Source organism: Ictidomys tridecemlineatus, chromosome 3 (genome assembly GCF_052094955.1).
Source record: "Ictidomys tridecemlineatus isolate mIctTri1 chromosome 3, mIctTri1.hap1, whole genome shotgun sequence".
NCBI lineage: Eukaryota > Metazoa > Chordata > Mammalia > Rodentia > Sciuridae > Ictidomys > Ictidomys tridecemlineatus.
This window is the reverse complement of record NC_135479.1, coordinates 166,152,838-166,176,164: the sequence shown is the minus strand read 5'-3', so window position 1 is coordinate 166,176,164 and position 23,327 is coordinate 166,152,838. Positions and strand designations below refer to the sequence as shown.

Sequence of the window (23,327 nt, the reverse complement as noted above, 5' to 3'; positions counted from 1 at the left end):
CAATCCTCAGCACCACATACCAACAAAGATGTTGTGTCCGCCGAGAACTAAACAATAAAACATTAAAAATTCTCCCTCTCTCTCTCTCTCTCTCTCTCTCTCTCTCTCTCTCTCTCTCTCCTCTCTCACTCTCTCTTTAAAAAAAAAAGTTGCTTGCCTGCCTTCTTGGTTTCATGCTACAGAGTAGCCAGGAAACTTACCTTCTCTATTCTGCCATCTCGAAACCCTGCATCCCTCTACTTTGTTCATGGGGGTCCCCTCTGGCTGGTGCTGCCAGTGGTGGCATCAGTGGTGGCATGGGCGATTTCTTATTTATTTTTTTATTTTTTGTTTTATTTTTTTTTGTACTTTCTTTTTTTAAATTTTTTTTATTTTATTTATTTATTTTTTTAATTGTTGGTCGTTCAAAACCTTACACAGTTCTTAATACATCATATTTCACAGTTTGATTCAAGCGGGTTATGAACTCCCAACTTTACCCTGTATACAGATTGCTGTATCACATCAGTTACCCTTCCATTGATTGACATATTGCCTTTCTAGTGTCTGATGTATTCTGCTGTCAGTCCTATTCTCTACTATCCCCCCTCCCCTCCCCTCCCCTCCCCTTTTCTCTTTCTACCCCTTCTACTGTAAATCATTTCTTCCATTTGTATTATCTTGTCTTACCCCTCCATTACATAGTTCTTGATATATCATATTTCACATTTTGATTCAAGTGGGTTATGCACTCCCATTTTACCCCTTATACAGCTTGCAGAATCACATCAGTTACACTTCCATTGCTTTACATATTGCCATCCTAGTGTCTGTTGTATTCTGCTGCCTTTCCTATCCTCTACTATCCCCCCTCCCCTCCCCTCCCCTCCCCTCTTCTGTCTCTACCCCCCTACTGTAATTCATTCCTCCCCCTTGTATTATTTTTCCCTTTCCCCTCACTTCCTCTTGTATGTAATTTTGTATAACCCTGAGGGTCTCGTTCCATTTTCATGCAATTTCCCTTCTCTCTCCCTTTCCCTCCCACCTCTCAACCCTGTTTAATGATGGTCTTCTTCTCGTGCTCTTCTTCCCTACTCTGTTCTTAATTACTCTCCTTATATCAAAGAAGACATTTGGCATTTGGTTTTTAGGGCTTGGCTAGCTTCGCTTAGCATAATCTGCTCTAATGCCATCCATTTCCCTCCAAATTCTATGATTTTGTCATTTCTTAATGCAGAGTAATACTCCATTGTGTATAAATGCCACATTTTTTTTTATCCATTCGTCTATTGAAGGGCATCTAGGTTGGTTCCACAGTCTTGCTATTGTGAATTGTGCTGCTATGAACATCGATGTAGCAGTGTCCCTGTAGCATGCTCTTTTTAAGTCTTTAGGGAATAGACCGAGAAGGGGGATAGCTGGGTCAAATGGTGGTTCCATTCCCAGCTTTCCAAGAAATCTCCATACTGCTTTCCAAATTGGCTGCACCAATTTGCAGTCCCACCAACAATGTACAAGTGTACCCTTTTCCCCACATCCTCGCCAGCACTTATTGTTGTTTGACTTCGTAATGGCTGCCAATATTACTGGAGTGAGATGGTATCTTAGGGTGGTTTTGATTTGCATTTCTCTGACTGCTAGAGATGGTGAGCATTTTTTCATGTACTTGTTGATTGATTGTATGTCCTCCTCTGAGAAGTGTCTGTTCAAGTCCTTGGCCCATTTGTTGATGGGATTATTTGTTATCTTATTGTCTAATTTTCTGAGTTCTTTATATACTCTGGATATTAGGGCTCTATCTGAAGTGTGAGGAGTAAAGATTTGTTCCCATGATGTAGGCTCCCTATTTACCTCTCTTATTGTTTCTTTTGCTGAGAAAAAACTTTTTAGTTTGAGTAAGTCCCATTTGTTGATTCTAGATGTTAACTCTTGTGCTATGGGTGTCCTATTGAGGAATTTGGAGCCCGACCCCATGGCATGTAGGTCGTAGCCAACTTTCTCTTCTATCAGATGCCGTGTCTCTGATTTGATATCAAGCTCCTTGATCCATTTTGAGTTAACTTTTGTGCATGGCGAGAGAAAGGGAATCAATTTCATTTTGTTGCATATGGATTTCCAGCTTTCCCAGCACCATTTGTTGAAGATGCTATCCTTCCTCCATTGCATGCTTTTAGCCCCTTTATCAAATATAAGAAAGTTGTAGTTTTGTGGGTTGGTTTCTGTGTCCTCTATTCTGTACCATTGGTCCACCTGCCTGTTTTGGTACCAGTACCATACTGTTTTTGTTACTATTGCTCTGTAGTATAGTTTGAAATCTGGAATCGCTATACCACCTGATTCACACTTCCTGCTTAGTATTGTTTTTGCTATTCTGGGTCTTTTATTCTTCCATATGAATTTCATGATTGCTTTCTCTATTTCTACAAAAAATGCCATTGGGATTTTGATTGGCATTGCATTAAACCTATAGAGAACTTTTGGTAATATCGCCATTTTGATGATGTTAGTTCTGCCTATCCATGAACAGGGTATATTTTTCCATCTTCTAAGGTCTTCTTCAATTTCTCTCTTTAGGGTTCTGTAGTTTTCATTGTATAAGTCTTTCACCTCTTTTGTTAGGTTGATTCCCAAGTATTTTATTCTTTTTGAGGATATTGTGAACGGAGTGGTTGTCCTCGTTTCCATTTCAGAGGATTTGTCGCTGATATACAGGAATGCCTTTGATTTATGCGTGTTGATTTTATAACCTGCCACTTTGCTGAATTCATTTATTAGCTCTAACAGTTTCTTTGTAGACCATATTGGGTCTGCTAGGTATAGAATCATGTCATCTGCAAATAGTGATAATTTAAGTTCTTCTTTTCCTATTTTTATGCCTTTAATTTCTTTCGTCTATCTAATTGCTCTGGCCAGTGTTTCGAGAACTATGTTGAACAGAAGTGGTGAGAGAGGGCATCCCTGTCTTGTTCCAGATTTTAGAGGGAATGCCTTCAATTTTTCTCCATTCAGAATGATGCTAGCCTGAGGCTTAGCATAAATTGCTTTTACAATGTTGAGGTATGTTCCTGTTATCCCTAGTTTTTCGAGAGTTTTGAACATAAACGGATGCTGTACTTTGTCGAATGCTTTTTCCACATCTATCGAGATGATCATATGGTTCTTATTTTTAAGTCTATTGATGTGGTGAATAACATTTATTGATTTCCGTATATTGAACCAGCCTTGCATACCAGGGATGAATCCTACTTGATCATGGTGCACAATTTTTTTGATATGTTTTTGTATCCAATTTGCCAGAATTTTATTGAGGATTTTTGCATCTAGGTTCATTAGAGATATTGGTCTGTAGTTTTCTTTCTTTGAAGTGTCTTTGTCTGGTTTCGGAATCACGGTGATGTTGGCCTCGTAGAATGAATTTGGAAGTTCTCCCTCTTTTTCTGTTTCCTGAAATAGCTTGAAAAGTATTGGTATTAGTTCCTCTTTAAAGGTTTTGTAAAACTCTGCTGTATACCCATCCGGTCCTGGTCTTTTCTTAGATGGTAATCTTTTGATGGTTTCTTCTATTTCCTCAATTGATATTGGTCTGTTTATGTTGTCTATATCCTCCTGACTCAATCTGGGCAGATTATAAGATTTAAGAAATTTATCGATGCCTTCACTATCTTCTATTTTATTGGAATATAAGGATTCAAAATAATTTCTGATTATCTTCTGTATTTCTGAAGTGTCTGTCGTGATCTTGCCTTTTTCATCCCTTATGCTAGTAATTTGAGTTCTCTCTCTTCTTCTCTTCGCTAGCATGGCTAAGGGTCTGTCAATTTTATTTATCTTTTCAAAGAACCAACTTTTCATTTTGTCAATTTTTTCAATTGTTTCTTTTGTTTCGATTTCATTAATTTCAGCTCTGATTTTAATTATTTCTTGCCTTCTACTTCTTCTGCTGTTGTTTTGCTCTTCTTTTTCTAGGATTTTGAGATGAAGTATGAGATCATTTATTTGTTGGTTTTTTCTTTTTTTGAGGAATGAACTCCAAGCAATGAATTTTCCTCTTAGAACTGCTTTCAATGTGTCCCATAGATTCCAATATGTTGTGTCTGTGTTTTCATTAAACTCTAAGAATTTTTTAATTTCCTCCTTGATGTCTTCTAAAACCCATTGATCATTCAGTAACCTATTGTTCATTCTCCAAGTGATGCATGATTTTTCCTTGCTTCTTTTATCGTTGATTTTTAGTTTCATTCCATTATGATCAGATAAGATGCATGGTATTATCTCCGCTCCTTTATATTGTCTAAGAGTTGCCCTGTGACACAATATATGATCTATTTTTGAGAAGGATCCATGTGCTGCTGAGAAAAAAGTGTAGCTGCTTGATGTTGGGTGGTATATTCTATATATGTCAATTAAGTCTAGGTTGTTAATTGTGTTATTGAGTTCTATAGTTTCCTTATTCAACTTTTGTTTGGAACATCTGTCCAGTGGTGAGAGAGGTGTGTTGAAGTCTCCCATGATTATTGTATGGTGGTCTATTAGACTCTTGAACTTGAGAAGAGTTTGCTTGATGAACACAGCTGCACCATTATTTGGGGCATATATATTTATGATTGTTATGTCTTGTTGGTGTATGGTTCCCTTGAGCAGTATGTAGTGTCCTTCTTTATCCCTTTTGATTAACTTTGGTTTGAAATCTATTTTATTTGATATGAGTATGGACACTCCTGCTTGTTTCCGCAGTCCATATGAGTGATATGATTTTTCCCAACCTTTCACCTTCAGTCTATGTATATCCTTTCCTATCAAATGCGTCTCCTGTAGGCAGCATATTGTTGGGTCTTGTTTTGTGATCCATTCAACTAGCCTGTGTCTCTTAATTGGTGAGTTTAAGCCATTAACATTTAGGGTTATTATTGAGATATGGTTTGTTCTTCCAGCCATATTTGTTTATTAATGCTGCTAAACCTGATTTGTTTTCCTCTTTGATTATTTTCCCCCCTTTACTGTCCTACCTCCCACTGTTGGTTTTCATTGTTGTTTTCCATTTCCTCTTTCTGTAGTGTTTTGCCAAGGATTTTTTGAAGAGATGGTTTTCTAGCTGCAAATTCTTTTAACTTTTGTTTATCATGGAATGTTTTAATTTCATCTTTCATCCTGAAGCTTAATTTCGCCGGATATACGATTCTTGGTTGGAACCCATTTTCTTTTAGCGTTTGAAATATGTTATTCCAGGATCTTCTAGCTTTTAGAGTCTGTGTTGAGAGATCAGCTGTTATCCTGATTGGTTTACCCCTAAATGTAATCTGCTTCCTTTCTCTTGTAGCTTTTAAAATTCTCTCCTTATTCTGTATGTTGGACATCTTCATTATAATGTGTCTAGGTGTGGATCTCTTATGATTTTGCACATTCGGCGTCCTGTAGGCTTCTAGGATTTGGGGTTCTGTCTCATTCTTCAAGTCTGGGAAGTTTTCTCGTATTATTTCACTGAATAAATTGTTTATTCCTTTGGTTTGGAGCTCTGTGCCTTCCTGTATCCCAATGACTCTTATGTTTGGTCTTTTGATATTATCCCATATTTCTTGGATGTTCTGCTCATGGTTTCTTAGCGGACTTGCTGAGCTGTCTATGTTCTTTTCAAGTTGAAATACTCTGTCTTCATTGTCTGATGTTCTATCTTCTAAGTGATCCACTCTGCTGGTAGTATTCTCAATTTAGTTTTTAAGTTGGTTTATTGCTTCCTGCATTTCTAGGATTTCTATTTGTTTGTTTTTTATTTCCTCTATCTCCCTGTGAAATTGATCTTTTACTTCCTGGATTTGTTTATGTAGTTCCTTGTCAATGTGATCTTTCATTGTCTGATTTTGCTGTCTCATGTCTTCCTTGAGACTCCAGATCATCTGAAGCATGTATATCCTGACCTCTCTGTCTGACATTCCATCTGTATCAGCTATTACCTCTTCTAGAGTTGAGTTGACCTGCATTGCCTGTGGTCCTTTCTTTCCTTGTCTTTTCATACTGCTGGCGTTTCTTTCTGCTTGGTGAAACTGTTGTGTTTTTGAAATTTTCCCTCTATTTATTTATATTGCTCTTGTATAGTTTAAAAGTCTCCCTTGCAGGACAGGTGGTGGCTTGATCCTCCACCAATTGGTGCGATCCGTCTACCACGCTGGCGGGCCCTAGGTTTGCTCTGCTGGCCGGTCAAAGGTCCGCCTACCCAGCAGGCGCAAGGGGCACCTCTGTCTCTCCGCAGGTTGCTGGGTCTAACCTCCCGATGGGTCCCCGGTACGCCTACCTTGCAGGCACTGGGGGTGGGGCCGGCTCCGGCCCACAACAAATCGCTGGGCCTGATCTGCCGGTGGTCACAGTCCCGCCTACCTTGCAGGCACTCGGGGAGGGGACGGGCCTGCCCCACAGAAGGCCGCTGGTGGGTCGCAGGACCGCGTTCCCTGCAGGCACGTGTGTCATCTCTGTCTCTCTGCAGGTTGCTGGGCCTGACCTGCCCGTGGGTCGCCAATTCTCCTACCTTGCAGGCACTCTTACTTATTTTTTTATATCCAACCTCTTGAGTTCTTGGTCTGCTTTGAATTCCAGAACTAATTCCCAATAAAGTATCCCTCCCAGTAAAGTATTCCTCACCTTTTTTTCCCCCACCCAATTTGCTGAGAAGCTGCCTATCTGCTTTTTTGGTTTAATGAAACTGAGCAGCCAGGAAAGTGACCTCCTCTATTCTGCCACCTTAAAACCTCTCTATTTTTATCCACTGTGTTCTCTTCAAACTCATCGAGTTTCTTTAAAACAGTTGTTTTAAGTTTTCCATCTGTCCATATTGGTTACTATATGGTCAATTTCTAGCACTTCATTTTGACTGCTAGTCCAGGTCATGGTTCTCTGACAGTTTTGATTCTTACTGGTGTGCAACATTTTCTGCACATTAAAGGATTAGGTATTTATTTCAATTTTATAAGTTCATTTTATTTGTGCTTTTCTTTCTTGAAACTAAGCAAACTGCTTATTTTGTCTGAACCCATAATCACTTTCATTATTTTGGCCTTACCTTAAATCCAGGTTTACCACCAGTCCAGTGTTGGTATATCATTACTGTTCCAGCACTAGAGAGTGATCCAAGCCTTGATGTGCCCCTAATCCACAGTTGACATATTGTAAAGCATGAATCAAGGGAGCATGTGAAAAGGTCTATCTTTCCAAGCTCCTCCCTGGACTGAGGGAAGACCCAGAATTTTCACCCACAGGCACTGGTCTAAGGTCAGGTACTTTGGAGGGACCAGCCTCAGGCTCCTATGCTGCAACTTGTTGCTTGCCTCCCTTTTCTTTCCCCAAGTGGAAATTTAGTCTTTCTATGTTGTGTTGCTAGAATTTGGGGAGAAATCAGGCAGGCAGTCTCATGGCCACCATAGCTATAATACTGGGTCAACTCATGAGCCTTCAATCCCCGAAACCAGTGTAGCATGATCGAGGGGTCAAGGCTCACAGTACTGAGGGCTGCTTACTGCTGAGCTGGACTCATGGCCCAGGATGGATGCAACTAACAACAGGTCACACTGACTGAAACTGAAGTCTGGTAGATTGGGACTATTCCAGAGGCTCTTGTCTATGGACACTGGCCTGGAGGCCATCATGATTAGCCTGTTGTAAGATTTTACTAGCTTGGCAATGATTTCCAAGTCAAAGTCTGTAGTTACTACCCTTCCTACTACTAGTGAATCGGTTAACCTGAAAGGTTGGTGAAGATGGTCCATTGACTTCCAATTTTGACACTAAGATGGATTGTACTGAATCTCATTGTATGGTTTGGACTTGAGGTGTTCCCCCCAACACTGTTAATGCATAAATATTCAGAAGTAAAAGGATTAAATTGTGATAGCTATAAACTAATCAGCCCATCCTAGTACAAGTGGACCAACTGGGTGATAATTGTAGGCAGGTGGGGTGTGGCTAGAGGAGGTAGGTCACTGGAGGCAAGTTCTGGAAGGGTGCATCTGCTCTGCAGCCCCCTTCTCTCTCTCTCTCTCTCTCTCTCTCTCTCTCTATATATATATATATATATATATATATATATATATATATATATATATATATATGAGAGCTTTTCTCCACTGGGCCCTTCCCCCATGATGTGCTGCCTCACCTTGGGCCCAGAGCAATGATATCAGACATATATGGACTAAGACCTTTGAAACTGTGAGCCCCAAATAAACTTTTCCTCATCTATGTTGTTTTTGACTGGTGTTTTGGTCACTGTGATATAACAGCTGTCTAAAAGACTCATAACTACAAGGCCCTGTACAGTCTTAGGGGTATACCAGAGCTTCTTGTCCATGTTGCAGCTGACAATGGTGATTCAAAACAGGTATCTGTCCTACTTAGGTTCAGGTCTCCATCTGATGCTGGGACAAGTCTAAAGATCCACTCTACAAGCTCTGGCCTAGGTATAGGAGCCTTTGGTTTATGCCTGGTGCTGAGTCTTACTGTGATGGGACCTGGCACTGAGCTCCAGGGAAAAGTCCTGTACTGACTTTCATGTCTTGTTCCCCAGAGGGCAGAATCTTGCTTCACCCTCTGTTGCATGATGGGTGGCTACCTGGCTAACATGGACCCAGAGGTTTAACCCTTGAGTACTGGCCTGGGGAAAGGTGTTGTGGGATTTTTCCTAGCACTATGTTTTAAATCTAAGACCCCCAAGTGAGAGGTGTCTTTCTCTCCATGTTGCATGTTGCTTGGAGTTGGGTTAGAGGTGATGCAGGCAACTCTTCTCTTCCTGTCTTCTTTAATGTTGATTTCCATATTATTATACTTAAACCAGGCACTGTGGTCTCCCACCTAACTTCCTTAGCTCTTATTAAGGTAGTCTGATATGTGAAAAGCTGTTCAAATTAGTGTTCAAATTAGAGAGATGATCACTGGTGGATCTTAGCTACCATCTTGCTCTACTTTTCTATTCAATAAAATGGAATTGGTATTCACATGGGATGAGCCAAGGAGGTTGATTTTTAAAGACAGAAAAGCTGAAAAAAGCCGAATCAGAACAAAATAAAGATTGGTCACTTCAAAGTTAATTTTCTTTTAAAGCATGAATGGGAAGATAGAGCAATAGAAAAATAGTGATTTTTTTAACACTAAGTAACTTAGTGTTACTTTGATCACTTCTCTTGTGTAAGGATTAAATCTTAGGGAACTTTATTATCAGGCTAACTGAAGCTAGCTTGTTTGGGAGATTTGACTATCTTTTATGGCTCCTCATATCTTTGGAGGTCTGATAAAAAAATAGTTTTTGTTTGATGATTTGGAACTTTAGTATGGGTAACAACATTTTGATTTTTAATCTGGTCTGGTAGGACCCAGTGTAGGATCTTAGTCCAAAACAGTAGCTTCTTGTACATTTTATTTACCAGTTCAGATTTGGGCAAGTCTGGCTAAGTATCTCTGGAGTACCAAGATAAGTTGAATAAGCATTTATACAGGGGAGAGGTCTGGGTTAATGTTAATGACAGAAATTAGAAAATTAGGTTATAGCCAAAAATTAAAACTCATGAATGAGATATTTAGGGAAATAAATTAAGAAAGGAAAGGAAGGGGAGGAAGTTTAGTGTAGAACCTTGGTGGTAACTTTAACAGTTATGAGCTGTTGGAAGAAGTAAGCAAAAATATATAAATTACAGTGGCAGAAAGAACAAAGAGAAAGCAAGAGGGTATAGTGGTAGAAGGCGAGAGAAAAGAGTGTTTCCAAGAGGGCCCTCCAGGAAACCAAAGGATCACTCAATGTTAAGACTAAGAACAAAAGTACAAAACATTTGGCAACATGAAGACCAGTGTTCCAGTGCAAAAGCTATATAGGAATGGGTTAGGGAGCCTTATAGTCTATATCTGAATATCCTCCAAAGGTTGATATGTTGAAGACTTGGTTCTCAGTGCAGCAGTGTTCAGAAATGAAGCTTTTGATAAGTGATTGGATCATAAGGACTCTGATCTCATAAATGGATTAATCCCACTGGTGGTGCCATAATTGAATGGACTAATGGGAAGTGGTGCAAACTAGAGAAGGTGGGGCCTAGTAGGATTATGTTTGTCACTGGGGGTATCCCTGGAAGAGTATATTTTGTCCTTGGCAAATATATACATATAATAAAAATATATAATATATATAACATATATATATTCCTCCCCCCATTCACCCTTTCTGGGCTACCATGAGCTGAACAGCTTTCCTCTACCACATCCTTCTGCCATGTTGTTCTGCCTCACCTCAGGCTCAGGGCAATGGAGTCAATAGTCCTTGAACTGAAATGTCTGAAACAATGCACTAAAATAAATTATTTCTCCTCAAAGTGAGGTCAAGAGGAAGAGATAAGGCTAGGCAAATAGGGAAATGAACCCTGGATGACTTCCTAAGAAGCAGAGCACAAATAGCAGCTGCAGGCTTTTGCTGAGAAATTTGAAATAGGTTATTTTAAAATTGGGACATACATGACCTGGAGTCCACAACCTCTCCAAAGAAGGAAAAATGCATGATCAATATTTTGATTGGACTGGAGGCTGCATGAATGCCTCGTGGACACAGAGTATTTGACCCAGGATTGGGTAAGAAGCTTACTTTCTTAAATATATAGATCCTTATCAACCCTAGACAATACCCTAGCCATTGACTGAAAACCCTCTGAGGTCCCTTCCCAAGCATGAGAACTTTGCTTCACTTTGCTTTAATAAATTCCTTTTTTTTTTTTGGATACTGAGGATTTAATCCAGAGGCACTTTACTCTGAGCTATATCCCCAGCCATTTAAAATTTTTATTTTAAGACAAGGTCTCACTAAGTTGCTTAGGGCCTTGCAAAGTTATTGAGGCTGGCCTTGAATTTGTAATTCCTACTGTCTCGGCCTCCCGAGCTGCTGGGATTATAGGCGTATGCCACTGTGCCTGTTTTTGCTTTAATAAATTATTATACTTTGTTTTCACCCTTTTCTGTCTGTGAATCTCATTCTTTGAATACGCAAGACAAAGAATCCACCTGACTTCATGCTCTGTGTTACATAAGTTGTTTTTCTCAGGTATTTTGTCATAGCAACAAAAACCTGACAAACTTGGAACATGAGAAAAATTGAAAGAACATCATAATTCTTTCAAGAAGTTTGCTTCCTCTGAACTGTCTGTGCTTTGCTGATTTTCCAATTGTGATTTTTACATTGATTTCATTGTTTTATTCGATCTCTATGTATGTGTATGTTGAGATTATTTATGTTTAACTGAAATTTTATCTTCTTATTATAATTTTATCTTCTTATTATAATTTTATTTCTTATTATAAATTTTATCTTCTTACTATAATAAGTAGTATTATAGTGTATTGATTAGAGAAAAATGACAAGAAAAAAAATGGTACATTTTTTTTGGTAAGGACACCATTTTGTTTTCTGAATATTTTTGATCCTCACTTGGTTGAATCCACAGTACTATGGAGTCATTTAAAAAGTTTTTATCTACTATTCAATTTTATGTAGCTTTTGGTACACATTAGCTTTATTTTTATATAGTTAATTTTTTCCTTATGACTCTTCCAATGCACTTTTACTTAGAAATTACATATTTATCTTTATATTCTTTCTTTATTATATTATTTCTTAAACATTTATGGTTTTACTGAAAATTTAAAAATAATTTTAGTATTTCTTTGGACATGTAAGTTTAAGGTTTGGGGCGCTTTGTTTTACTGTGATATTGATGGAATAGTAAACAATAAAGCTAGTCTTTGGATGTTCTAGTTAATATTTTAACCAACTGACTTTTGTTGCCTCATTGTCAGAGAAAGCTCTTAATGAATAAGAAGATAAAATTTCAGTTAAACATGAGATTTGTTTAATTCATAGTTTGTTGACTTTCTGCCTTTGTGCTAATATTGTATATTCTCTTTATATTATACAAATTTTTAATTCTATATTCTCAGTTTCCTGTGCCTCCCAGAATTACACCATGTGACTGCCACCCTCCAAGGCATTCTCATAAGGATCATAAGTTCCAAAACCATGCTCACATGTGACATTATAGGAAATGCTCAGTAGATAGTTTATAGAGGGAGCCAGTAGAATAAGAAGAATGCTCTCATTTTAAAATTCAAGAGTTTTCAGAATCCTTTGAATAGCAACTATACTTAAAACCAAACAGTCTTTCTCTTTGTTACGTAACAGAGCTAGTGCTTATTTAAGCCACTTCAGGAGAGGAAACCCAGAGGTTCTGTCATCTTCAAGTTTGAGGAGCACAGATTGAACTTCTCCTTCATTTATAGCTTACCAATGAGATTTTTGGAAATCACACTCAGTTTGTTATGGTAACTAATTTGAAAATAAATATTTTATAAGTTTTTAAAGGTTATATTATAAAATTTACCTTAATGCAAAATTAAAAATTTAGAACATAGACAAATTCCTTCAAACTTTTTACTGTTTAACAGTCTATAGAATTTCTCAAGCTAGCTAAAATAAACAGTGGGATTTGTTAGCATATTAAAAAAATGTACATACAGTATACCCAAGGTATTATGTCTAGTACCCCAGGACAAGAACGCCAAAATCTGTGGATACTAAAGTCCCTTACGTGACATGGTATTATATTTGCATATATTTTATACCACATCCTCCCTGGTACTTTAAATTATACCTAGAATATTTATAGTACTTAATACAATATAAGTGATTAATAAGTAGTATTATAGTGTATTGATTAGAGAAAAATGACAAGAAAAAAAATGGTACATTTTTTGGTAAGGACACCATTTTGTTTTCTGACTATTTTTGATCCTCACTTGGTTGAATCCACAGATACTAAACCTACAGTCAGGGAGGGTTAATTGTATTATCTTTTGTTTGGTGACCAAATGCATACTTATATGTAATTTTAAATTTCACATATTTGAGCATCAAAAGTAGCCAGAAACTACTTTTGTGACCTGGTCATGACCAACAATATTAAATTATTTCACTTTGATATTTAAAACCTCAATTTTTGATAATATTTTGAAAATTTTCACATTTTTGCTCCAAATGATGAAATTGGGAAGTATATTTCAGTATATTATGAATGTTTCTTGGATTATCTTTATTCTGAATAAGGGAAAAACCAAATTGGAAATAATTATCAGAATATTTTTATTTTCACACTATTATGATCAATATTAGAGACATTCATGAGCATTAAATATGAATTTTGAGCAGATTAATACAAGTGATGGGTCTATGAAAGTCATCTGGCAGCATATGTGCGAGCTAGAACAATTTTTAAGTTTCTCTTAACTTGTACCTAAGCTTCTTTGTTTTGTTTACTATCTTTGGCCAATGAATGGTTTAGGATGGAGTGAAAAATATAAGTATAAGAAACAGTTTATACCATGGAGTAGTAGACACCACCGTGGTAAAAGAACACCTCCACAATGTTCAATTTGCAGGGCTGAGTCCTGCCATGTGACTGCCACTTGCCACTGCATAGGTTCACATAGGCATCCAAAGATCCCCAATGTTTACAGTTCAAATAGCAGGGAGGAGTTGAACTTTTACCTATTTATTTATTTTGTAGTATTGTATATTATGCTCAGGGGCACTCTACCACTGAGCCATATCTGCAGCCCTTTTTAACTTTCTGAGACAAGGTCTTATGAAGTTGTTCAAGCTGACCTTGAATTTGGGATCCTCCTAACTCAGCTGTTGGAGTAGCTTGGGTTATAGGTATATTCTACCTTGCCTCCCTTACCTGTTTATTTTTTAAAAATAGAAGCATATGTAGATGTTATTACCACTTATCTATGTCATTTTTGCCCAGTAATTCCTTTGAAAGACACTTCTTGACCATTGAAACTAAAGAAGTCCCCCTCCTCATAGTTCCCTTTCATATCATCTTATCATAGTGTATTATAATGCTGTGACAAAAATATCTGACAAGAATAACTTCCAGGATGAAAATTTATTTTGGACTTACGGTTTTAGAGGTTTCATTTGTAGATGGCCAGCTATATTCTTCTGGGCTCAAGTGGTGAGGTAAAACATGATGGGGAAAGGGCCTGGAGGAGGAAAGCTCAAGACTGCCATGAAGCAGAAAGAAAGAGAGGTGCCAGGAACAAAAGTGCCCCCAGTGTCCTACTGCTTCCAGCCACACCCTACTTGGTTATCACCCTACTATAGTTATCACAGTGTTTCTTTTAAATTATTAGTCTTTCAAATGGATTAATTCACTGATGAGGTTATAGCTCTTATCATCTGTTCATAAGCTTTTGAGGGACACCTCATTCAAATCATAACATAAAATTTTACATATCACCATCATTTATTTTCTTATTTCCTTTTAGACTTATTTATTGATAGTCTTTTCCCCTCCATCTAGGTAGAATATCTAGAAGGCAAAGTTTCTTCATTTAGTGCTGTATCTTCTGATTCTAGAAAAACAACATATTTTCAATCATTGAGTAAATGTGGACCCCTCACCACTACCTTCTATGTCTGCTGTACCCGGGCAACTTGTAGGAGAATGAAACCCTTTTTGAGTATCATAGCTCAACACTTCAATCTTTACACAGTCCTCCCATTAAAATTTAGTAGAAGCCAGATTACAAAACCTATAATCTTAGTGACACCGGAGGCTAAGTCAGGAGGATTGCAAATTTGATGCCAGCCTTGGAAATTTAACAGAACTCTCAGAAACTTAGTGAAACCCTATCTCAAAACAAAAATGAAAAATGACTAGGGATATAGCTCAGTGGTAAAATGCTCCTGGATCTAATCCCTAGTACTCTACTCCCCCCCCCCCCGACAAAAAAAAATAGTACAAATTCTACTATTAATGTGAGCACAGGGAGATTAGAATCATTCCATGTGTGATCTAATTTTCCTTATTGAAAAGGTCCAGGAGACTATTAATTTCACTGTACTGTACATTCTTTAGCTTTGGTATGTCTGAGCACAAGAGTCATGGTCATGTGCAGGTTGGCATTCTTCTCAGACCAACAGTGATGCCCAGGACCCTCTATTCCTTCTCTTTATGACTGAAATCTTTGGCAATATGATGATTTGGGGTTATGCTGATTTGTTACTAGAAACTAAGAACTGGACATTGGCTACAGGGTCAGGGCTTTCCTCATGTCTGGTGGTTGGGAGCAACTGGTGTATCTTTTCCCTTTCCTGACCCTTCTCTTCCAGCGACCTGAGAGCAGAAAGGAGAGAAATGAGAGAGAGTGTCTGAGGATGGAGATAAGATCCTGCAAGAAGGTGGAGGAGGGAAGGAGCTAAGCCAAAAAAGAAAGTTAGAAGCCTAGTTTGAGAGGCATCTATGGCCCCCTTGGTTGAAAAAGGGTCGGAATAGTTCTTTATTTCTATGTCATGATGACAGGCGCCATTGGTTGTTTTGAGCCCAGTTCACCATTCCAGGAGGGCAGGATGGCAGCTGCAAAAGGGCATCCCAGATGCTGAGTGACAGAGGTGGGCGGTTGGAATGAGGCTCCTCAAGATGACTTGTGTCACCCTCCAACTGCTTCTGGCATTTTGCTTGAGTGTAATCTGCTTTCTTGCCTTTTCATGGGAATAAAAGAATAAAAGGTATTTTAATAGAGTAAAATAATTTCTGAAAATGCAAACGAAGATTTTTAAAGAGCTACCCACGCATCTTCACCAACTCTTCTTCCATGACAACCTTGCAATTCATCTTAAATAAAAGTCATTGGTGTGACTCTTTAGGTTTGCTTCCTTTTAGAAGTAATTATGTAAGCATGTCTAATGGCCATCATTTAACGAGAACTGGTAATTACCATGCCAAGTATTATCCTTAATGCTTTAATGTATTACCTAAAATAATCCTTTCTACCCTGAAGTAGAACCTTGTGTTAGTCAGGGTTCTCCAGAAAGCCAGGACCAAAAGGATATACAGAGTGAACTATATGAGATGGATATCTTTGGGGAATTGGCTCACATGGCTATAGTGGCTGAGAAGTGTCATGAAGGACTGTCTCCTAGTTGGAGAACCAAGGAAATCAGTAGTGTACCTCAGGCTAAGTCCAAAGGCCTCAGAACCTGGGAAGCTGCTAGTGCAACTTCTCACTTTTTGTTCCAAGGCTGAAGTCATGAGAACCTGAACACAGGGGATTGGTGCAAGTCCCTTATGTCATGAGCTGGAGAACTTAGAGTTCTGATGTCAAAGGGCTTGAGAAGGAGGATGTCGCAGAGTGCGCGCGCGCGCGCGCGCGAGAGAGAGAGAGAGAGAGAGAGAGAGAGAGAGAGAGAGAGAGAGAGAGAGAGAGTGAGAGAGAGCTTGCCTTTTGTTCTCTCTGGGCCTTCAGCCAATTGGGTGGTGTCTACTCACATTAGGTAAGGGCAGATCCTCCCCACTCTGTCCAGTGACTCAAATGTCTTCCAGAAACACATGCACAGGTACCCCCAGAAGTGATGCTTTATCAGCTATCTGGGTATCACTTCATCTAGTCAGGTAGACACCGAATGTTAACCATCACAGACCTATTCTTCTGCTTGAGGAAACTGCAATCTAGAAAATTTCTATAGCTTGCTGGGAATGTGGCAAAGTTAGGGCCAGAGCCACTCACTGTGTTGCTGGAGCTCTTGCTCCTCACTTGAGGCAAAACCTCCTTTTCTCATTATAAACAGGCCATGAGTCTGTAAGTGCATGATGTTCATGTGAATGGTGGGATGTTAGTGAGGAAATCAAAGTGAGGTAGGTTACCATTTTGAATACATGGTGAAGACTGATCACTTGAGGTCAGCTTTATGCTGATCTCTTATTCTATCATATGAGATCATATTCTATCACTACTTTTTCTCTAGAAGAATGGGGATTGAAACTCTAATACTTTTTCCATTTACTCTTCACCTCTGTCTTGGATCTTCAAATGCCCATGGGTAACTAGGTTCTCCATTTTGTGAAGAAGAAAATCTTCAATACTACTCAAAACTAGTATTGTAACTGATTGCTACTGAAAGATACCAACTTTTACATAGACAATAGAAAAAACATAAGAGAATAAACAGTGCAAGAAAAGTAAAACATCAATCATCTTGACTGGCATCATTTTTATTTTGACAAAACCTGTACCTGCATTCATTTTGAACTGATATTTCCATGTGACTTTTTAAACACAGTATTATTCTTTTTCATATACATAATGAAAAATGAGTGCAGGCTATGATATGGTGACTTTTGCTTGCCCATTGCCACCATCAATTGCCTGCCCTCTCTGTGCAGAAATCATGGGTAGGAGAGTTGTTTTCCTGCCTTGCAGGGTACTTTCCAGTCTTTCCAATCAAGTCTGAAATATGGGGACAGTTTGTTCTTCTACTTGATCCTTATAAAGGCCTAGAGAGGTGGCCCACCCATTGGGAAAGTTAGAAGCCTAGTTTGGTCTAGTGGACAACTGAGTCAGTAGCCACCTCCTACTTCAGCCTGGATACTGTGGCCTTTTCCTTTTTGTAGACTCTTGATGGAAGTACATGAAAACAATCATGCTCAGGAATTTTATAATTATGTCTCATCAAACTGGAATGAAGTCATTTTTCAACACATGTTCAAGACCATAGTATGTAGAGGTGAGAGGACTTCCTGAAAATGATTTTTTTTTGTATCACAAAACAATACCTCTTGAATAAAAAAAACCCTGTTGAGAGCCACAGCCGAAGGGGCCCCAGCAAACTTCCAGCTGCCAGCAAACTTCTAGCTGCCAGCTGATGATTGGCTCACAGTGGCCCCAGCAACTTCTAGCTGATTGGCTTCTCTGTGGTGATGCTCATTGGGCTGTTTCCCCACCCTTTCAGACCACGGAGCTGCTCATTGGGGGACTTTTTTTGGCTCCGCTCACGTGACCCAGCCAATCGGCCTCAAGAGCAGGAGGAGTGGGGGAGGTTGAGAGGCTTATGAGAAGCCGGTGGTGGCAGTTGGGCTCTGAGGGTTTTTCCTGAGGAGCTGTGTGATGCGGTGTGTGGTTCTAAAAATAAAGTTTGTTTCTTTTGACAAGTGGTTTCTGAATTGTGACCAGCCAGACTGCAGCAAAAACTTTAAGAAAAAGAATAAAATGTAAATTTTGTTAGTCTAGTTATTCAGAGATAAACATAATAAATACCATGGTATATGCATTTCCAGAATGTCATCTATGTGTTTACGTGTATCTACCTCTATATTAAACACTTTTTTTACTCTTTTCATTTAATAACATTTGATTAGCATCTTTTAAGATCAATAAATTAGTTTATTTTAGAATTTTAATGGTTCTTTTCCAACAGCCCTTAAATGGGTCAAGTCTCTTGCATCATAAAAGTCTTTCCTCAAGGTATCAATAGATACCATCCTTGAAATTGAATAGGTACCACCTTAGCTACATTCCTTTAATAGAAAATTTCTTGAAGAGTTATCTACATTACCCCCTCAATTTTAAGTCTGTGCAATGTGACTTCTAGCCTCCCACTGTAGAAACTGTTTCCTTCAAAGTCACTCATGACCTCCTTTACTGTCAAATGAAATGAGAATATCTCAATACAACAGACACTAGTATGGCAGTATGTAAAAATGTGGATGTGTAACCAATGTGATTCTGTAATCTGTATACGGGGTAAAAATGGGAGTTCATAACCCACTTGAATCAAATGTATGAAATATGATATGTCAAGAGCTTTGTAATGTTTTGAACAACCAATAAAAAAAGAGAATATCTCTATTTACTTTGCTTGACTTTCTGGACACATCTGACATAGGATGCCACTTTGTCCCCCTGGAAACTCTTTCTTCGGCTATTGAGGCTTATATTTTTTTGGGTTTCCTTGTGCCTCTCTGATCACTCCTGGCCAGTCTTTAGTGTTGGATCCTTATATCTTAAATGTTCGTCTCTGTCTCTGCACTTGTCTTATTCTCCTTGTCTTACTCTGGGCAATCTCAGACTTTCCCATGGCTCCCAAATCTATCCTGTGTTGCAGACACATGGGTTCAAATCTCCCTTGGATATGTAATTAGTTGTAGGTTTCATGGCATCTTGAACTCATCTTTTAAAAGTGAGCTATTAATCCTTGCTATGTCTTCCTTCAGTTTGCCCCTCCTCCTGTTTTTCCTATTTCAATGGGTGGTAGCTTCATTTACCAGTTGCTTAAGCAAACACCTGCTTGAGTTTGAAGCCACTTGTACTCTCTCATTCTCTAACCAATAAATCATCAACTTCTGCCTATTTTGTCTTTATCACTTGGATCTACCCAGTTCCTTCCATTCTCATAGCTATTATGCAATTTTAGACACTTTCTAGTCCACCTTGTTTCTGGCAAAAGAAACAATGATATTTTAGGTATATTTGGTTAACTCAAACATATTTTTAAAATTACTTTAGTCTTTTAAATATAGGTGGCTAGTATAAGATTAAGAATGGTGTATGTACTTCATATTATATTTCTACTAGGCAGCACTGATTTATACCCTGGGTAACTCTCAAGCTTCTTTTTGTATTACTTGAATTACTTGAATTTTTAAAAGTTTTGTTCAGCCTAAAAGGTATTGGAATTAATTGGTATTAATCCAAGATGTTATTTTGAGTGAATTGGTGTAACACTAGTTAGAGCACTTTTTAATATTTATTTTTTGGTGTAGATGGACACAAACACAATGCCTTTATTTTTATGTGGTGCTGAGGATGGAACCGGGTCCTGCCCATGCTAGATGAGCGCTCTACTGCTGAGCCACAATCCTAGCCCTAGTTAGAGCATTGTAAGTAAAGTTTATTTTACCTGAAACTTTCCTCCTCTTGCCTTTCTTTCTTCCCTTCATCTTTTCTTATCTGAATAAAAATGTTCTTGTATGTTTAAGTTCTCTCCTGGATTACAATGTGCGTCATGTAGGTTTTATCATATAGTGTAATGATTTCCTAAAATGTCTGTCTTCCCATCTAGGCTGTGAAATCTTAGTGGCAGGGACCAAATCTTAATCATTTTGCACTTACCAAACCCAAAAGGTGCTAATTATATTAATAGTGGATCGATACATAGTTTGAGGGTGTGACTATAAACAAACCAAGCTCTAAAACTTGAATTAATTCTGCCTATTTTAGGCAAGATGCTGTCATATTTTACTCTCTGAATGAAAAATTGTATTTCCAGTTATCATTTCCCACTTCAAAATGGTATTTTTTGTTTGTTTGTTTGTTTTAAAAGATGTACTTAGCTGGGTACCATGGCACATGCCTGTAATTCCAGTTACTTGGGAGGCTGAAACAGGATTGCAAATATGAGGAGAACATAGGCAAACATTATGTTTTAGATAGGAGGTGTTCTCCAAAAACTCATATGTGATTTAATGCAGGAAAGTTCAGTTGTGAAATGATTGGGTTATGAGAGCCTAAACCTAATCAGTGCATTAATGCACTAATGAAGATTAGCTGGGTGGTAATTGTAGGTTTTTAGGGTGTGACGAGGAAGTAGGTGATTGGGGGTGTGCATTTTTTGTATATATTTTGTCCCTGGTGAGCAAAGCTCTCTGGTCTTTGATGGCTATGTCCTGACTTGCTTTCTTCCTCCACATCTTTCTGCCATGGTGTTCTGCCTCACTTCAGGCCCAGAGCCACCAAGTCAGTTATTATGATCTGAGACCTCTAAAATCATGAGTGCCAAATAAAATTCCTTCTCTAAAATTGTTATTGTCAGGCCTTTTGTTCACAGAGGTGAAAAAGTTAACTAAAACAGAATCTAAGACCTTGTCTCGCAATAACACAGCACTTGCCTTACATGTACGAGACTCTGGGTTCAATACCCAGTACTGTGAAAGAGAGAGCGAGAGAGTGAGAGCGAGAGCGAGAGAGAGAGAGAGAGAGAGAGAGAGAGAGAGAGATTTGACACAAATTTTAAAATAATGCAGAAGCATATAATATAGAAAGTGACATTTCCCCAGAAAAGCCCAATGCAGAAATAGTGAACTTTATAGTTCAGCATTACTGTCACAGCACTCTGGTTAATGTACTCTAGGGGGCAATCTTGAGCTGACATTTTTATAGGTAATGCAGGACCAATCTGAGTTTGGTCAATGGCAAAAATCACTATCATTACTTTCACATAAAAACAAGAGAACTATAGCATTTCCTATCAAAACCTTCAGAGGTTATATTAAGCAAATGAAATGTTTGGTAATTTTTATGATTTTTCAATGCATTTAAAAGTACCCATGAAGGAAACTGACAAGCTGGTTATCTCTATGAGGCACACAAGGACAAAGAGAGCTTAAAATAGTGTGTCAATGAGTGATATTTGGTATAGTGGGAAATTTTAAACTGAAAAAGGGAGGGGATAGTAATTCTGATTTTCTGTGTTTGGACTTTTTTTCTTTTTTGGTACTGAGGATTGAACCCAGGGGTGCTCAACCACTGAGCCACATCCCCAGCCCTTTTATATATTTTATTTAGAGAGAGGGTCTTGCTGAGTTGCTAAGTGCCTTGCTAAGTTGCTGAGGCTGGCTTTGAACTTGCAATCTTCCTGCCTCAGCCTCCTGAGCTGCTGGGATTACAGGCCTGCGTCACCTTGCCTGGCCCTGTGTTTGGACTTTTTAAGACCCTAACCTAACCTTGGATTATGTGATCTGTTTTGACTGAATTCTTCATAGCTTCATAACTGTGGTCACATGATATTACCCATCTTCAGGTATGAAAATGTAAGGAAAGAACTAATGGTGAATTGCAAACCCCTCTATTTCCCCCAGCTTGTGCTGAACCCAGTAACTCTTGGGTGGCTTGGATCCCAGGGTCAGTCACACCTAGATGGAATAGAATCTGCCTTGGCATATGATTTCTGAGTCTCTTCCTTGATTTACTAATTGCCAGGATTTCTTTATTCATTCTCAACAAAGATAGATTTTTTTTATACTACTGGCAACATGCTATGAATACAACAATGAACAATATAGTAAGCAACCCATCTTCAAGAAGCATACAAGTAAAGAAATTTACTGCATAATTTCATAAAGAATAAAAACCATTTAGAATAGAGATGATGGGAATGGTCTTCTGTATGGGGTTTAAAAAGAAGCCTATTTGACGAGAGGACTTTTGAACTGAAGTATGAATGAAAGGAGGGGAGAGAGTCCCAGGCAGAGGTGCAGCAGTGTAAAGGCACTGTGATGAGAGCTATATGGCTTCCATTTACAAATAGCAAGATCATGTAGGAAAGTGCTGAGGGCCATTGCCATGTAGGAATTATGCATCGAAATTTCCTTGCCAGTGTACCCCATGTTAAATGGACTTGCCTTGGAAATTTGCTGTGACCTTGCAAGTGTGTTTGAAAAAGGTGACCCTGCTCAAGGATAAGGGTGGATCCAGGTTTAAGGTGTATCCTGCAGGTTTGAGGAAGTATCCCACTCCTTGGGTTTAGGGCATTCCCGGTTTAAGACAAGTTTAAGGCGTTCCCGGTTTAAGAAAATCTGGTTTTAGGGAAGTTCCAGGTTTAAGTTTATTGCTGCTGGGAATAGGGCTTTCCTGCTGCCTGAGTTCCCGTTGAGTTCTCGTGGAATTGAGAAAGTTTTTGGGACGTGAATTGGCGGCAGATCTGGGATTTCCCCAGAACGTGTTTGTAAAGGCCGGTGTGAGTTCGGAAATAAAGAATTGCTGTTTGAATCTACAAGGTGTGTGGTGGCTCGTGATTCTGGGCCAGACAAGACTGCGGCAGGAAAGGAGTGAACAACAGTTGTATAGTGGGAAATGAGGTTGGAAAGAGCCAAGGCCAGATCATCTGTGGTGTAGTTGACTATTATTCTAAAATGCCATGGGAGCTATAAGAAGCTGATGATGGGGATGTGACTCAGTGGTAAACCACCTCCAGGTTCAATCCCCAGTACCAAAACAAACAAACACCATAAAAAGGGGCGTGGAGAGGAGGGAACCCTAGTACATTGCTGATGAGAATATAGATTGCTGTAGGCATTAGGGAAAACAGATGAATGTTCCTAAAGAAATTAAAAATAGAACTATCTTATGTCATAACATTCCTATTCTGGACACACAGCCAAAGGAAATGAAAGCAGCACCTTGTAAAGATATGTAGGTTCCCATGTTCCTTGCAGCATAATTCACAATCACCAAAGTATGTTACAATCTTAAGTGTCCATTGACATAAACAAATCAAGAAACTGTAGCAAATATGTACAATGGAATATTGTTCAGGCTCAAAAAGATCTTTCCATTTGCCACAATGTGGATGAAACTGAAGGACACTATGCAAAGTGAAATAAGTCCAAGAAAGGATCTCATTTATGTGGGACATCTGGGGTGGTGGTAGTGAAGTGGGGAGAGAAGTGAAATATCAGAGATATTGGTTACCAGGGGTGGGGAGATCTGGGAATCAATGGAGA

The 23,327-nt window shown here is 38.7% G+C and overlaps 1 protein-coding gene across 17 annotated transcripts in view; it reads left to right on the top strand.

The window, feature by feature from the left end:
- The window catches only part of LOC101955320 (transmembrane protein 45A), a 135,758-nt gene that overhangs the window by 37,481 nt on the left and 74,950 nt on the right, over positions 1-23,327 (top strand). For 4 of the 17 annotated variants that reach the window (XM_078044390.1, XM_078044387.1, XM_078044383.1 and 1 more), the window contains one exon: positions 19,590-19,706. The exons of the other annotated variants lie outside the window; for them this stretch is intronic. The gene's annotated coding sequence lies outside the window, so the exon portion shown is untranslated. The remainder of the gene's footprint in view (positions 1-19,589; positions 19,707-23,327) is intronic. 17 annotated transcript variants of the gene reach the window in all.